This window comes from Scyliorhinus torazame, chromosome 9 (assembly GCF_047496885.1).
Source record: "Scyliorhinus torazame isolate Kashiwa2021f chromosome 9, sScyTor2.1, whole genome shotgun sequence".
NCBI classification, from domain to species: domain Eukaryota; kingdom Metazoa; phylum Chordata; class Chondrichthyes; order Carcharhiniformes; family Scyliorhinidae; genus Scyliorhinus; species Scyliorhinus torazame.
The window spans coordinates 171,686,243-171,704,396 of NC_092715.1; the positions used below are offsets into that span (position 1 = coordinate 171,686,243).

At 49.8% G+C, this 18,154-nt stretch overlaps 1 protein-coding gene across 14 annotated transcripts in view; it reads left to right on the forward strand.

The window, feature by feature from the left end:
* Positions 1–2,494: 2,494 nt before the first annotated feature.
* Positions 2,495–18,154, forward strand: part of LOC140429588 (guanine nucleotide-binding protein G(I)/G(S)/G(O) subunit gamma-7) — a 508,117-nt gene continuing 492,457 nt past the window's right edge. For 12 of the 14 annotated variants that reach the window (XR_011949129.1, XR_011949128.1, XM_072516810.1 and 9 more), the window contains exon 1: positions 2,495–2,672. The gene's annotated coding sequence lies outside the window, so the exon portion shown is untranslated. Of the gene's footprint in view, positions 2,673–2,903; positions 3,153–4,796; positions 5,526–18,154 lie in introns of those variants that run through there. The other 2 variants (XR_011949131.1, XR_011949130.1) reach the window with 2 other exon arrangements.

Consider the following 18,154-nt stretch of genomic DNA (forward strand, 5'->3'; position numbering starts at 1 on the left):
CCCTTCCCCTCACCTCCATTCTCCTCAGCCCCCCATACACACCTCCCCACCCCCCCCCTTCCCCTCCTCACTCCCCCCCTTCCCCTCCCTCAACTCCCCCCCCCTTTCCCACCCTCAACCCCCCTTCCCCTCCCTCACTCCACCCACCTGCCCCTACATCCACTCCCCCCCCCTCCCCACCCCACCCCACCCTCACTCCCCACCCCTCCCTCCTCCCCCCCCTTTCCCACCTCCCTCACCCCCCTTCCCCTCCCCACCCCCCCTTCCCCTCCCTCACTCCCCCCCAACCCCACCCCCAACCCACCCCCCCCTTCCCACCCACCACCCACCACCCACCCACACCCCCACCCCCCTTCCCCACCCACACTCCCCCCCCTCCCCCCCCTCCTCACCCCAACCCCTCCCACCCACCCCCCCCTTCCCCACCACCCCTCCCACCCCCCTTCACCCTCCCCCCCCTTCCCCTCCCAACCCCTCCCCTCCCCCCCCAACCCACCCACCTCCCACCCCCCTTCCCACCCCACACCCCCACCCCCCCTTCCCCACCCCCCCTTCCCCCACCCCCCATTCCCCCTCCCCCCCCCTATCCCCACCCCCCCCCCAACCCTCCCCCCCCCTCCCCTCCCCCCCCTTCCCCACCCACCCCTTCCCCCCCACACCCCCACCCCCCAACCCCCCTTCCCACACACCCACCCCTTCCCCTCCCCACCACCCCCCCCCTTACCCCTCCCCACCACCCCCCCCTTTCCCCACCCTCACCCCACCCCCTTCCCCTCCCACCCCCCCTTTCCCACCCACCCCCCCAACCCCACCCCCCCTTTCCCCTCCCCCCCCCTTCCCTCCCCAATCCCCAACCCCCCCCTTCCCCCACCCACCCCCCCCTTTCCCCTCCCCACCCCCCCCCCTTCCCCTCCCACTCACCCCCCCTTTCCCCACCCTCACTCCCCCCCCATTCCCCTCCCACCCCCCCTTCCCCTCCCACCCCCCCCCTTCCCCACCCCCCCCCTTTCCCCCCCCCTCCCACCCCCCCCTTTCCCCTCCCACCCCCCTTCCCTCCCCCCCCCTTCCCCTCCCCCCCCTTCCCCACCCTCACTCCCCCCCCTTTCCCCTCCCCCCCCATTCCCCTCCCACCCCCCCTTCCCCTCCCCCCCCCCCCATTCCCTCCCCCCCCCTTCCCCACCCCCCCCCCTTTCCCCTCCCCCCCCCCCTTCCCCCTCCCCCCCCCTTCCCTCCCCCCCCTTCCCCTCCCTCACTCTCCCCCCCCTTCCCCTCCTCACCCACCCCCCCCTTTCCCCTCCCTCACTCTCCCCCCCCTTTCCCCTCCTCACTCTCCCCCCCTTTCCCCTCCCTCACTCCCCCCCTTTCCCCTCCCCCCTCCCCTTCCCCCTTCCCCACCCCCCCCTTTCCCTCCCCCCCTCCTTCCCTCCCCCCCCTTTCCCCTCCCTCACTCCCCCCCCTTCCCCTCCCCCCCTTCCCCTCCCCCCTTTCCCCTCCCCCCCCTTCCCTCCCCCCCTTTCCCCTCCCCCCCCCCTTCCCCTCCCTCACTCCCCCCCCTTTCCCTCCCTCACTCCCCCCCCTTTCCCCTCCCTCACTCCCCCCCCCCTTTCCCCTCCCTCACTCCCCCCCCCCTTTCCCCTCCCTCACTCCCCCCCCCTTTCCCCTCCCTCACTCCCCCCCCCCTTTCCCCTCCCTCACTCCCCCCCCCCCTTTCCCCTCCCTCACTCCCCCCCCCCTTTCCCCTCCCTCACTCCCCCCCCCCCTTTCCCCTCCCTCACTCCCCCCCCCCCCTTTCCCCTCCCTCACTCCCCCCCCCCCCTTTCCCCTCCCTCACTCCCCCCCCCCTTTCCCCTCCTCACTCCCCCCCCCCCTTTCCCCTCCCTCACTCCCCCCCCCCCTTTCCCCTCCCTCACTCCCCCCCCCCCTTTCCCCTCCCTCACTCCCCCCCCCCTTTCCCCTCCCTCACTCCCCCCCCCCTTTCCCCTCCCTCACTCCCCCCCCCCTTTCCCCTCCCTCACTCCCCCCCCCTTTCCCCTCCCTCACTCCCCCCCCCCCCTTTCCCCTCCCACTCCCCCCCCCCCCTTTCCCCTCCCTCACTCCCCCCCCCCTTTCCCCTCCCTCACTCCCCCCCCCCCTTTCCCCTCCCTCACTCCCCCCCCCCCCCCTTCCCTCCCTCACTCCCCCCCCCCCCCCCTTCCCCTCCCTCACTCCCCCCCCCCCCTTCCCCTCCCTCACTCCCCCCCCCCCCCCTTCCCCTCCCTCACTCCCCCCCCCCCCTTCCCCTCCCTCACTCCCCCCCCCCCTTCCCTCCCTCACTCCCCCCCCCCTTTCCCCTCCTCACTCCCCCCCCCCTTTCCCCTCCCTCACTCCCCCCCCCCCTTTCCCCTCCCTCACTCCCCCCCTTTCCCCTCCCTCACTCCCCCTGTTTCTTTCTCTCTCTCTCTGTGCCCTGCTGACGTCTGTCTGTTGACTCTCTCTCTCCCCCCCCCCCCCCCCCGCCCGGTGTCCTCAGTTTCTGCCGCCGCCGCCCTCTCGCTTCTCTCTGATTCTGATTTGAATTTTTCTCCGGTTCCTGAGCCGGCGCCGGACGCGGTTTCTCCGCCGCTCGCTCTCCACTCCGACACTATTGCCGCTCCGAGCTGCTGCTCCAGGCCGCCGCCGCCCTCCGGCCGCAGGTAAGAGCCCGGCTCCGGCCCCGCACACCCGCCCGCTGCTGCTGCTGCCATTGGAGCCGGCAAAGCGGCACCGGCCGGGCCGCCAGCTCCCTCCGCCGGGCCGCAGCCGGCTGAGGCTCAAATCAAAGCCGGGGATTGGCCTGGGCTGGGGTCCCGTTATTCAGAGGCGGGGGAGAGGGGAGTGTGAGAAAAGGGGGAGGAGAGAGAAAGAAAGGCGGGTGGGGAGAGAGAGAGAGAAAGTGACACCGAGAAAAAGAGTTAGAAGAAGAGTAGATAAAGAGGAGCCGGGGAATGGAGAGATGACGAGAAAAACAAATAGAAGGAATGGGATGGAGAGAGAGAGACAATTAAAAAAAAAAGAAATACAACAAAGAGAAAAAGCAGAAAAAGCCAAAAGCGAAGTTAGACAGCACACGGAAAGAGGAAAGCGAAAAGGAATGGATAGGAAGAGAAAAAGACCAAAAAGAAACAGGAAATAAGGTAACGTGGCAGATGTGCAAACAGAACAGAGTGAGAAAATAAAGGTGGGACAGACAGAGAGAGAGAAAAAAACATGAAAAGATTCCCAGATTGGGCGGGGAACAGACAGAAAGCACAAAATGTGTCGGGAAGGGAGGTAATAGAGAAACTGAATGAGCTGGAGAGAGGAACTATTGAAAAGCAGTGATAGAGACAGAGAAGATAAATGAAAAATAGAGATGGGAGAAAAATAGAGACGAGAGGAAAGAGATTAGCCAACAGAGGAGTGCCACTGTTACTGTATTGTATATATTGTGGTAAACTGTATTGTATATATTTGTTCTCTCTGCTGTGGCTCCTCCCCTCAGGCTCTGTCTAAAGGTGGCTGACCTCTGGGACTGCCCCAGTTCGGGATCAGTTGCCAGCAGGTTCTCGTTTAGCTTATTAAAGCCACAGTTTCGTTCCATAACTCGTCTTTGTATAATTGATGGCACATCAGACACATGGAGAGAAAAACAGACAGGTGGGGGGGAACCTCAGGACAAAAGTCAGAGGAGAGCAATCAAATACCCAGGAAGAGAGTGAGTCTGAGAAAGAAAGGGAGACACGCAGAGATACAGGAGAGAGAAACACAGACAGGTAGAAAAAGGGCTAGATGAGACTGTAATATAGTAATACTTGGAAAGGGAAATGTCGGGATAGGAAGTGAGAAGGATATGAAAAAGCATAAACAAGTGAGGAACAGACTGTGAGGAGAGCTGGTAAGTAAAAGAGATTGAGTGAAAATAGGAAATACAAGCATGGAGGGAAACACGAATAACAAAGGAATAGGGGAAAGATGAATGAAAAAAAGAAAGTAAGATGAAAAAAAACACAAGCAGACAAACATGGGTGTGGGGAGAGAGAAATTGAGATAATTGGAGAGGAACATATAGATGTGAGACAGAAGATAGGAACTGTGAAAGAGAAACACATGGGGGGAGTGAGATGGACAGGCAGAGAAATACACAGCACAGGAAGTAATAAATACATAGAAAATGCACAATGGTTCACTCAAAGGATGAGTTTGACAAAGCCAGTCTTGATGTTGAATTAGATTTTTATCTATAAGAATGTACAAGGTTATGGGGGCTGGTAGGAAAGTAGAGTTAAGGTCACAATCCAATTAGCTATGGATTTATTGAATTAAGGGACCAAATGGCTTTCTCCTGCTTCGATTTCCTGTGTTCTTATACTGTGGCCAGAATGAAAACTGAAGGGTGTATGGACTAAGTTTGGTGATAAGGACATGTTCCAAGAATCTTGGCGAAAAAGGCAATTTTGGAGAAAATTGCTTGCATGGGAAGGTACTGAGGGAAGGGGAGTGACCAGGCACAAGGGGTGATGGATGTTGCGGAGGGAATGATCCCTTTGAAATACTGAAAGCTGAGGGGAGGAAAGATGAGTTTGGTGGTGGCATTGATTGGAGGTGGCAGAAATGGTGAAGGATGATTTGTTGAACGTGGTGACTGATGGATAAAGGAAGTAGAAACACAAAAATATATATTGAAATAAGAATATAGTTAATCAGTTTATGCATTTGAATGATATTTATTTGTTTACTAATTTAATGAAGGTATTAGCATGTTGAAAATAGTATCATTCGTTGTGACTTTGACCCGACAGACTCAAAGAGAGGGAAACAGAGAGCGATTCAGCGACATAAAGATATAGGATGGGAGACAGAAGAGAGGAAAACAAAAGGAAATATATAAGAAAGAACGTGTAGCTGATAGCATTGTTGAATGAGTCAAACTCTGGATCCAGGCTTTTCCCAGACATTCCCTTTGTTAAACAATACTCATGTGCCTGTGATGTACTGTTCAAAACCCATGTGTGTGACCTCCAAATTCCTTTCTTTGTCTTAGCTGAGGCAGTATCATTCTGGATCCATCCAGTACTGTATTATAGCCCACGGAGCCATCAAACCTCACTTTTATGGTTTATAGGGGACATTGTATTACCTGCAAGTGATTTTTTTTCATTGTTATGTGGATATTAATATGCATCATTTCATTGTCCCAAAGAAAGGGCTAAAGGTTTGCTGGCAGAAAATAAATTAATTTCAGGTTGTCCCTTTTCTTGTGTTGCGGAGAGATGTCTATGTTTACTGCACCTAACACTGTACCAAACTATCACTTTTTTAGACAGGGTCAGTGGGGGAAGGGTTGGTTGGAGCTCGGGCAATTCAGAAAATGTACTTGCTTTGTTAAAATAAGAATGAAAAACTGTCTAATACAGCACAAAAGATCTCAAGTATGTACTTTTTACTTTTGTGTAATACAGTGTATATTGTGCATGTTTGCCTTTTTGGGATTAACTGTTGTTAAAATAAATAGTACATTACTTCGCTAATTCCGGTGGTGATTCTGACAGGTTTTTACAGCTGTAATCTCCAAATATGTCAACATATGTTTTCCTGATCTCTTTACTCCCATCCCTCCCCCACACACATAAGGGCCTTTAAAAGATCAAATTTTAAATCTAATCGTATTACATACTCTAATAGTACTTAGTGATAATTTAAATTAAATATTTATGAACATAGCAGTTGTGAATTGCATGGAAGCCTGAACCTTGTTACTGTATTACCATCACTTTATGTCAGTATAGGGCAGAGGTTGCTCTCGATTCTCTGGGAGGGGAGAAGTTACCATTTGCATAATATGCACAATTTTTGTCTAATTTTGCATCTCGATTAATAACAACCTGGCATTGGTGTAAAAGGGAGAGTGGGGACTGACCCTGGTATTAAAGGGAATGTGGAAACTAAAACTGTATGAAATGGATGGGGGATCTGATACGAATATAAAAGGCCAGGAGGAACTGACAATATCTGAAAGAGTGTCGCAAGCAGAATGAATAGTAACTTTCAAAAGGGATTTGGATAAATATCTGAAATAGAAAAATGTGTAGGGCTAAGGGAAAGAGCAGGAGAATGTGGCTAATTGGAGTGCTCTTTCAAAGAAGCAGTACAAACACAATGAGTTGCATGGCTTCTTTATGCGATGTATGATTCCAGTGACACTAAGGATTTGATTTTCATTTTGATGGATGATATTGTTGTCATATATATATGTACACCTTAATTGATGCTTCAAAATGAATCCCATACAGAATGGTAAAGAGATTAAAGTCAATCTTTGGATTTTCTAATGCCCTGTGAAGTTTTTGTTGCAAATAGAAATCCTAACAAGTAATGGGGAAGAAATAGTCTTGCATTTTTATAACACCTTTGACAACCATCAGACATCCCAAAGTGCTTTGCAGCCAATGAAGTACTTTTGATGTGTAGTCACTGTTGTAAAACAGTATTTACGCAGAGTGGATCCCCAGAAACAGAATGTGATAATGAACAGGTAACTATTGGCCAGGACTAGTGGTAACATCCCTGCTCTTGGTTAAAATACTGCCAAAGTATCTTTTAGGTCCATTTGAGAGGGCCGATATGGCCATGGTTTAATATCTCCTTCAAAAAGCAATATCTTTGACAGCATTCCCTCAGTCTCACACTGGAGTGTCATCCTTTGTTTTTATGCTCAAGAGCTGGAGTGGGACTTACTCTCACAGCTGCCTGACCTGGAGGTGAGAGTGCTACCAACTGAGTGTACAAAGTTCGAAGGGACAATATGGCCATGGATTTTTGTCAGTGTCTTTAATTCTTTACGTTCTATATGAAGTAATGATTATGTTACTGAAGCAGCCAGTCTCGTTCTTCCGTGAAATGCAAAGTTCACAAAAGGTGCAAGTTAAGCAGACAAGGTACTTAAAGGTATATGATATTCTGTGGCTAATGTCAAAGCATTACATAAATTTTCTTGCACTGTATATTAGAAAGATGAACCTCCAACTCTGTTTATTTGAGATATTTTACGTGTTGCATCCCAGACCAACTGAGTTGTACATGCCAAAAAATACATGGTTTATAATATAAAATCTGAAAATGATGGAAAGACACAGTAGGTCAGGCAGCATCAATGGAGAGAGAAGCAGAGTTCAAGTTTCAGGTTGATGACCTTTCATCAGAACTCGATTGATCTAAAAACATTTAATGCTGATTCTCTCTCCAAAGATTCTATTCATCTGCGACATATTTCCAGCATTTTTGAGTTTCAGTTCAGATTTCAGATCCACAGTAATTTACTTTTGTTTCGGTCATTTCTACTATATTTTGTTCTATTCATATTGAAGAGAAATATGTAGATACATGTGATACCAATTTTGTTTACCATAAAATATTATAGCTTATGGGGTAAATAATATTTTATTTTTAGCAGCTAATAAATGGTCAGTTTGAAATTGAACCAGATGAAATTCCACCAGACCATGGAATTGATCATTTGACTCTGCTTCAGTATTTTAGCAAATAAAATGATCCACAGAGCACAGGCGTGAAACGTATTATTTCACATTGAGATATAATGGAATCGTAGAATGGTTATAGCACCGAAAGAGCCATTTGGCCCACTGTGTTAATGCCAGCTGTCTGCAAGCACATCTCAGTCCCACTCATAGAAACAAAAAATAGGAGCAGGAGTAGGCCATTCGGCCCTTCACGCCTGCTTTGCCATTCATTATGATCATGGCGCATCATCCAACTCAGTAATTTTTTTCCTGCTTCCCCCCCATATCCTTTAATACCTTTCACCCCAAGAGCTATATTTAACTTCTTCTCGAAAACATACAATGTTTTGGCCTCGACAACTTGCTGTGCTCGTCACTCTCTGGGTGAAGAAATTTCTCCTCATCTCAGTCGTAAATGATCTACCCCATATCCTCAGACTGGCCCCTGGTTCTGGACACACCCATCATCGGGAACATCCTTCCAGCATCTGCCCTGTCCAGTCCTGTTAGAACTTTATAGTTTCTATGAGATCCCCTCTCATTCTTCGGAACTCCGGTGAATAGAGGGTGGCATGGTAGCACAGTGGTTAGCACTGTTTCTTCACAGCGCCAGGGTCCCAGGTTCGATTCACAGCTTGGGTCACTGTCTATGTGGAGTCTACATGGTTTCCCCATGTGTGCGTGTGCTTCCTCTAAGCTCTGGTTTCCTCCCACAAGTCCTGAAAGACGTGCTGTTAGGTGAATTGGACATTCTGAATTCTCCCTCCGTGTACCCGAACAGGCTCCGGAGTATGGCGACTAGGGGATTTTCACAGTAACTTCATTGCAGGGTTAATGTAAGCCTACTTTTGACAATAATAAAGATTATTATTATTATTATCCTAACTGACTCAATTTCCTCATGTACAAGTCCTGCCATCCCAGGAATCAGTCTGGTAAATCTTTGCTGCACCCCCTTTATAGCAAAAACATCCTCAGATAAGGAGACCAAATATGTATTTAATATTCCAGGTGTGGTGTCACGAAGGCCCTGTATAATTGCAGCAAGCCATCCCTGTTCCTGAACTTAAATCTATCACTATGAAGGCCAATATATATTTGCCTTCTTCACTGCCTGCTGCACCTGCATGCATGCCTGCAGCGACTGGTGTACGAGGACAACCAGGTCACATTTCACATTCCCCCTCTCAAGCCATAGTCATTCAGATTATCTGCCTTTCTGTTTTTGTTACCAAAGTGGATAACCTCACATTTATCCGCATGATACTGCATCTGCTATGCATTTGCTCAGTAATGGGTCAGGCTCAGGGGAACCAGGGTGTGACTCGGGGGATACCAGGCTTGATTCGGGTTACCGGGGCACTCGGATTGTCCAAATCACACGGAAGTTTCGCTGCATCTTCCTCACAGCTCCCCCTCCCACCTAGCTTTGTGTGATCTGTAAATTTAGAGATATTGCATTTAGTTCCCTCATCTAAATCATGAATATATATTGTGAATAGCTGGGGACCTAGCATCGATCCTTGCGGTACCCCACTAGTCACTGCCTGCCATTTGGAAAAAGACCTGTTTATTCCTATTGTTTGTTTTCTATCCATCTCAATACACTACCCCCAATCCCATGCACTTTAATTTTACACGCTAATCTCATGTGTGACTTTGTCGAAAGCCTTCTGAAAGTCCAAATAAACCACATCCACTGGCTCCCCCTCATCAACTCTACTAGTTACATCCTAAAGAATTCCAGTAAATTTGTCAAGCATCATTTCCCTTTCATAAATCCATGCTGACTCTGTCCAAGTGTACTACTGTTTCTTAAGTGCTCAGCTGTTAAATATTTTATAATGGATTCTACCGACGTTAGACTGACTGGTCTATAATTCCCAATTTTCTCTCTACTTCCTTTTTTAAATAGTTGGGTTACATGAGCTACCTTACAATCTGTAGGAACTTCCAGAGTTTATAGAATCTTGGAAGATGACTGCAAATGCATCCACTATTTCTAGGAGCTCTTCCCTTAAGTATTCCGTGATGTAGATTATCAAGCCCTGGGGATTTGTCGGCCTTCAATCCTATCAATTTCTCCAACACCATTTCACCACTAACACTGATTTCTTTCAGTTCCTCCTTCTTGCTAAACCGTGTGTTCCCCAACATTTCTGGTACATTATTTGCGTCTTCCTTTATGAAGAACCAAAGTATGTATTTAGCTGGTCAGCCATTTCTTTTCTCCCCATTATAAATTCCCCTGTTTTGTACCATAAGGAACCTACATTTCCTATCACCAAATCTTTTTCTCTTCGCATACCTTTCGGTTTTGAGGCCCCAAGAAGGTCTTCAACTTCCCTAATGGTCCCCTTCTCCTCCTCAAGTCCAGAGATCCCAGCTGCCAAATTCCCACCCCTATCTGGGTTCAGGCAGGCTAGCAAAGAGGTTTGTGGAAATGAGGCTTGACCTTCTACATTCCCAGGCCCCACAGCTCTGCCACCTGCTTCGGGGCTCACATGCGCTGTACCGTCCATCCCTTTAAAATCTGAGCCATTGGCCGGGTATTTCCCCTCCCATTCATGTCTGGTGGGTTGTGGTAGTATGCATTAGGGGTCATGTGGGACTGTGAAGCCGTGATGCCATTGGCTGACAGATCCCGGGTCCTGGTTGGCTGTTGATCTCTAGCTCCGCCCTGAAGGCGGAGTATAAGAACCAGGAGTTCTCCCCGCAGCTCCAGTCTGTTGCTGAACTGCGGGGAACAAGTCACGCTTAATAAAGCCTCATCGACTTCATCTCTATTCGTCTCTCGTAAGTCATTGTGCGCTACAATTTATTAAGTGTGCTTAAAGGACTATGGAACTCAGGATCGTCCCGGAATGCCTGAGGATCAGCCCCCACGCAGTGAACTCAGCAGCAGTTTTTAAACACTGGCAGACTTGTTTCGAAGGCTACCTCCGAATGGCCCCCGGCCGGATCACAGAAGACCAGAAACTGCAGGTCCTGCATTCGAGGGTAAGCCCGGAAATTTACCCTCTCATAGAAAACGCAGAGGATTTCCAGACGGCGTTCGCAGCACTAAAGAGCATCTACGTTCGCCCAGTGAACCAGGTCTACGCACGCTACCAACTCGCAACGAGACGGCAAAGTCCCGGAGAATCGCTAGACGAATTCTACGCCGCGCTGCTAATTTTGGGACGGGCCTGCAGCTGCCCGCCGGTAAACACGGCTGAACACACGGACATGTTAATTTGCAATGCGTTTGTGGCAGGTATGAACTCTCCCCAAATCCGCCAAAGACTTTTAGAAAAAGAGTCGCTAGGACTCTCAGAGGTACGGGCCCTTGCAGCTTCCCTAGATGTGGCCGCGCAAAACGCCCGCGCGGACGGCCCCCACCGCGCGGCAGCCCCTTGGGCTCCGTGGACCCCCGTCGCGACAAACCCCCCCCTCACAGGCTTGCGCGGTTCAGACGCCAGGTCATCCCGGGGGGGCCCGCTGCTATTTCTGCGGGCAGGCGAAACACCCCCGGCAGCACTGCCCGGCCCGCGCAGCGATTTGCAAGAGCTGCGGCAAAAAGGGCCATTTCGCGGCTGTGTGCCGGTCCCGGGGGGTCGCCGCTGTCCCCAGCGAAGAAAGAGTCCAGCGCATCCCAAACGCTCCCCAACCCCCCCCCAGCGCCCCATGTGCGACCCGCAGGTGCCGCCATTTTGGGTCCCGGCCACCACGAGGGGAGGATGGGCGCCGCCATCTTGTGACCCCCCCAGCCATGTGCGATGCATGGGGGTGGCCATTTTGTCCATCCCCGCCGCCATCTTGGGACCCCCCAGCCATGTGCGATGCATGGGGGCGGCCATTTTGTTCACCCCGCCGCCATCTTGGACGACAACAATGGACCCCAGCATCGACGGCTCCACGGGGTTCGAAGAAGACGCTGAGACACTGCGACCACATCTGGCCTCGGTGACGCTGGACCAAGCACGGCCCCGGACGCTCCAGACGACGACAACAACGGTGCTGATCAACGGACACGAGACACCATGCCTGATCGACTCCGGGAGCACAGAAAGCTTCATCCACCCCGACACGGTAAGACGCTGTTTTTTGACCATCCGTCCCAGTACGCAAAAGATTTCCCTAGCTGCAGGATCCCACTCCGTACAGATCAAAGGGTTCTGCATAGTGACCCTAACGGTGCAAGGGAGGGATTTTAAAAACTACAGGCTCTACGTCCTTCCCAAACTCTGCGCGCCCACATTACTGGGATTAGACTTCCAGTGCAACCTGCAGAGCCGAACATTCCAATTCGGCGGCCCAATACCCCCACTCACTATCTGCGGCCCCGCAACCCTCAGAGTTGAACCCCCATCCTTGTTTGCAAACCTCACCCCGGATTGCAAACCCCTCGCCACTAGGAGCAGACGGTACAGCGCCCAGGACCGGACATTTATTCGGTCCGAAGTCCAGCAGTTGCTGAAGGAAGGCATAATCCAGGCCAGCAATAGTCCCTGGAGAGCACAGGTGGTAGTAGTAAAGACAGGGGAGAAGCAAAGGATGGTCATAGACTATAGCCAGACCATCAACAGGTACACACAGCTAGATGCGTACCCTCTCCCCCGCATATCCGACATGGTCAATCGGATTGCCCAATATAAGGTCTTCTCCACCGTGGACCTCAAGTCCGCCTACCACCAGCTCCCCATCCGCCCAAGTGACCGCAAGTACACAGCCTTCGAGGCAGACGGGCGACTATACCACTTCCTAAGGGTCCCATTTGGCGTCACAAACGGGGTCTCGGTCTTCCAACGGGAGATGGACCGAATGGTTGATCAACGCGGGTTGCAGGCCACGTTCCCGTATCTCGACAACGTAACCATCTGCGGCCACGATCAGCAGGACCACGACGCCAACCTCCAAAAATTCCTCCAGACCGCTAAAGCCTTGAACCTCACATACAACGAGGACAAGTGCGTGTTTAGCACAAACCGGCTAGCCATCTTGGGATATGTAGTGCGCAATGGGATAATAGGCCCCGACCCCGAACGCATGCGCCCCCTCATGGAATTTCCCCTCCCCCCAATGCTCCAAAGCCCTGAAACGCTGCCTGGGGTTCTTTTCATATTACGCCCAGTGGGTCCCCCAGTACGCAGACAAGGCCCGCCCCCTAATACAGACCACTACCTTCCCCCTGTCGACAGAGGCTCGCCAGGCCTTCAGCCGCATCAAAGCGGATATCGCAAAGGCCACGATGCGCGCCATCGACGAGTCCCTCCCCTTCCAAGTCGAGAGCGACGCCTCCGACGTAGCTCTGGCGGCCACCCTTAACCAAGCGGGCAGACCCGTGGCCTTTTTCTCCCGAACCCTCCACGCCTCAGAAATCCGCCACTCCTCAGTGGAAAAGGAAGCCCAAGCCATAGTGGAAGCTGTGCGACATTGGAGGCATTACCTGGCCGGCAGGAGATTCACTCTCCTCACTGACCAACGGTCGGTAGCTTTCATGTTCGATAATGCACAGCGGGGCAAAATTAAAAATGACAAGATCTTAAGGTGGAGGATCGAGCTCTCCACCTTCAACTACGAGATCTTGTATCGTCCCGGAAAGCTGAACGAGCCGTCCGATGCCCTATCCCCGCGGCACATGTGCCAACGCACAAATAAACCGTCTCCAAACCCTCCACGAGGACCTCTGTCACCCGGGGGTCACTCGGTTCTACCATTTTATAAAGTCCCGCAACCTCCCCTACTCCGTGGGGGAGGTCCGTACAGTCACCAGGAACTGCCACACCTGCGCAGAGTGCAAACCGCACTTTTTCAGGCCGGATAGAGCGCACCTGATCAAGGCTTCCCGCCCCTTTGAACGCCTCAGTCTGGATTTCAAAGGGCCCCTCCCCTCCACCGACCGCAATAAATACTTCCTGAACGTGGTGGACGAGTACTCTCGTTTCCCTTTCGCCATCCCCTGCCCCGACATGACAGCGGCCACAGTTATTAAAGCCCTTAGCACCATATTCACACTGTTCGGTTGCCCCGCATATATCCATAGCGACAGGGGGTCATCCTTCATGAGTGACGAGCTGCGCCAGTTCCTGCTCAGCAAGGGTATAGCCTCGAGCAGGACGACCAGCTACAACCCCCGGGGGAACGGGCAAGTAGAGAGGGAGAACGGCACGGTCTGGAAGACTGTCCTACTGGCCCTTATGTCCAGGGATCTCCCAGTTTCACGGTGGCAAGAGGTCCTCCCGGACGCTCTCCACTCCATCCGGTCGCTGCTGTGTACCACCACTAATCAAACGCCTCATGAGCGCCTCCTTGTCTTCCCCAGGAAGTCCTCCTCTGGAACGTCGCTGCCGACCTGGCTGGCGGCCCCAGGACCCATCTTACTCCGGAAACATGTGCGGGCGCACAAGTCGGACTCGTTGGTCGAGAGGGTTCACCTCCTCCACGCGAACCCGCAGTATGCCTACGTGGCATACCCCGACGGCCGACAGGACACGGTCTCCCTGCGAGACCTGGCGCCCGCCGGCAACACGCACACCCCCCCGACACCAATCACCCCCTCCCTGCCACCGGCGCACCCCGCGACCGCCCCCTTCCCGGGAGGATCGGTCCTCCTCCCATGTCCGACCAGGAGTGAAGCAGAAGCAGACACCGTAAAGCTCCCGGAGACGACAACGCTGGAACAAGCACCTGCACCACCACCGGGGCTGAGGCGATCGACAAGGAAGACCAGACCACCCGCCTGACTCGTGGCATCAGTGTAACTCAAGAATGTTGTGGGACTATAACGAGAAGGTTCTGTTCCTCTTACGAATATTGTAAATAGTTCACAAACCCTGTACATAGCCAAGTGTAGGGCACTGTAATGACATGCAAAAAGTTTTTTTTCCTCCCAGGACCAGCCTTGTAAACCCCTACCACCATGCGAAGCACCACCCCGCCGGGTTCATTCTTAACAAGGGGTGAATGTGGTAGTATGCATTAGGGGTCATGTGGGACTGTGAAGCCGTGATGCCATTGGCTGACAGATCCCGGGTCCTGGTTGGCTGTTGATCTCTAGCTCCGCCCTGAAGGCGGAGTATAAGAACCAGGAGTTCTCCCCGCAGCTCCAGTCTGTTGCTGAACTGCGGGGAACAAGTCACGCTTAATAAAGCCTCATCGACTTCATCTCTATTTGTCTCTCGTAAGTCATTGTGCGCTACATGGGTTTGGCGACAGGAACGGAAAATATTGCAACTAGTCCAAAGCCACATTTTACATCAGTGTGAAAGCTTGCCGAGATTGTCCCCTCCCCCTGTCAGTGAAGGGCCACATTTCCTGACGTTGATGGGTGGGAACATGATTATTATACATTTTCATCTCATTATCAGGTCCATACACTGTATTCATACCCCACCAGCCTGTCAGAATATCCACCCGTTGCAGCGTGATGTCAGAATGGAGTGAATCAGGACTGGCTTCAAAAGGCATGCACCCAGCGAGCATTCCTTTGAGAGGAGCAGATGAACAGTGTTCTGAATACCCCTGAATATTCAGTTCCCATCCTTGGTCACCCTGCAGCCATGTATCTCTAATTCCGACTATATCATATCATTTTATACCTATTTACGTGATTAATTTATCCACTTTATAGTGAATGCTCCACACGTTAGGCACAAAGCCTTAGGCTTGACTTTGTAACATCACTTGTCCCATTCCCATTATTTTTTACTGAGGCCCTTTTTGATTCTGGCCTTTGATTTCTCTGCCTATCACTTCTTATTCCCCTTACTTTGTTTCCCTGTAATAGGACTTAAGTAATGGGGAATTGATAATGATGTGGTGTGAGCATCTGTGTTCCCTAATCTTGACTCTATGGCATCATATAGGAACATTTTTTGGATCCTAGCACCTAAAAAGAGATACCTTTACTATTACTCTCTCTCCCCAAGTATCATAGCATCGTATTTATAGAGATTGTGCAGTACCAGCAAACTTATTTCAAATAATTTACTTGTTAAAAATGGCTGGGTGCTATGAACATCTCCAGTTCCATGAGTATTTAAATATAAATTATTATTTTGGTCTGCCTTGCATATTAAGAGCTCAGAGATGACCTCATGAGAATTGATGAAAGCTATTTTACTCATATCCAAAACCTAGTCAAAGTCAGGACTGTATTTAAGGGAACTCTAAGGAACTGCTGTGGGTTTAAATTTAGCAGTCATCTATGGAATTCTTTTAAAACATTGTAATATCTCATTTTGAATAAAATAAGCTCAGTTTTGTGAGTCCTGAGGCATCACTGGTCGTATTAGAAAAAAGATGGCTAACAGGTTTAACTTCTTATCAGATTTTGTGCCCAGTGTACTGATACAGGGTTCACATGTGACTCAGATGAATAGTCCTCCCCACTCAATGATGCCAACAACACAAAAATAGTCAGAGAAAATACAAAAGAATTAAGATTACTCATGCTACAAGTAACTAGTTAATTATTATTTTAATCCGAGATAATTACTAATGTCCCATCTTTGAATGAAGTGATACACATGGTTCCTTTCTGCTGTTCCTGCTGAAACCACCAATGTCAAAATTCAGAGCTTATAATTTGGAATTTTTATCCAGAAATAAATTGATTTTAAAACTCTTATTTCATGTACATGAGAACATAGTCAAATAATCTCTTTGAAAGTACACAATCCAAAGAAACATTGTTTTCTGTAAGTACAGTAATGTTTTTCTATTGGCTTCATGTTTTGATTAGTTTTGTTCCTATAAGTTCACGTGCAATGTGTATGATTTCCGAAGGGTAGTTTATCTGAACCCAGGCCTCTTTCACTGGTTCAGTAGTTGGCAACTGGGAGTGTTGAATTGACTCATCTCTGATTAAAATAATAATTAAATAGTTACTTGTAGTATGACTAATCTTAATTCTTTTGTATTTTCTCTGACTATTTTTGTGTTGTTGGCATCATTGAGTGGGGAGAATTATTCATCTGTGCCACATGCAAACTTTATCCAGTCCAAAATTAGACTGTAATTGCAAATTATGAGGGTTTCTCCACACAAGAAATACTTCCTCCTTTCCCCCTTCAGACTTGCACTTGATTTTTCCTAATTCTATACTGCCTGTGCTGTGCCATTGCTTTCGATTTTCTTCCTCATGCCTATTTTATCCTGCCATTACTTCTATTTGCTACCCATTGTACGCCTGTTACTGATTTCATGTTGATCATTCTGTGCCGCAGCCTTCACCTTCAATTAGTGCCCCTTCATCCCTCTGTCAGGAGGGAGGGTTAGGTGAACACTGGTGGGGGCATAATCTTTTATTATGACTGAAAACACTCTATGTATGCCATGACGCTATGTTGGCAGGTAATGAATAAAAAATAAATCAATGATCTTCATCAAAACTTGAACAAATTAAGTCCATCCTGAGACCTGATGGATTGTTTTTAAAGTTGATATGTATAGCTCAATACGTATAGGTAACAGCAAGCATGTCGGAAACATGAAACAGAGACAAAAAGGATTTGACAGTAATCGATGTCAAATCTAGTCAGAGAAACCAGCCTTAATGTTAGATGAGTTGGATGCTACGATGCAGCTGGATTACAAGTTAGAACAGGTTATGGTACAGATTGATACTGTGGTCAGTTCTGGATTATTATATGTAGCTTTGGTCACCCTGTTTCAAAAAAGAAATGGATTTATCAGTAAGAGTTCAGAGAAGTGTGAACAGATCTTGGATAAGGGTTTAATCAATTGATGTTTTCACCAGAGAAAAGATTGAGGGGATACAGGTCTTCAAAAAGTGAAGGTATAAAGTTGAAGAAAGCAAATTATTTTACTTTGATGTGAACATGGAGGATAAGTAAAAGTTCATAAACCTTGAACAAGGTTAAATAGGAAAATAAATCTCAGAATAGTCAGAATCCTCACACAGAAGATGTATATTCAAGATCCGTTGATGTTTTTGAAAGGGAGTTCGATCAATAAGTGGAGAAGGGAAATTGAGGGTTTGGTTGGGTTTTTATCTTGGTGGACATTTGGGCTGGAACTTTCTGAGCCCATTAGGAATGGACCTGGAGACGATGGAAGGGGTGGGTGGGTGTAATATTGAGAGGGAAGACTTCTGGCCAGAAGCCTTACTTTTTCAAGTTGTTTCTGGATTTTCCTGATGGCTGCTGTGTGGCATGCCAGGAAGGGTGGAGCAGCATGGGCACTGGAAAACAAAGACAGGAAGCTTGAAGCACTGTGGCATGTATTGCCAGAGTACCATTTGGGTACTGGCACTTACGCCAAGTGCAGGGTATCACCAACTTCATGTATGTGGCCATCAAAGCTTCCTCAGATTAGCCAGAAGCCTGTATCAACAGTAGCGCTGAATTTCATTGAGCAGCTTCCACTCGCTCAAAGTACTACTGGTGTGTGTCATGAGAGTGTCCCTTTAAGAAAGGTTTTTGTCTTATCACATGGCTTCAGTAGTGTCATTTGTGTGGGTGGAGCTGGGCTGTGGCACTTGAGTTTTACTTTGGCTTGAGTTTGGACTGGATTTGCACAGGTTGAAAGAAGTGTTTTTCTCTATCTTCATTTTAAAAGCTGTTCCAGACTATTTGGTAACTTAAAAGAGATAATTGCTTTCTGGAAGGAATTCAACTCTGCTGTTTGAAAAGGGG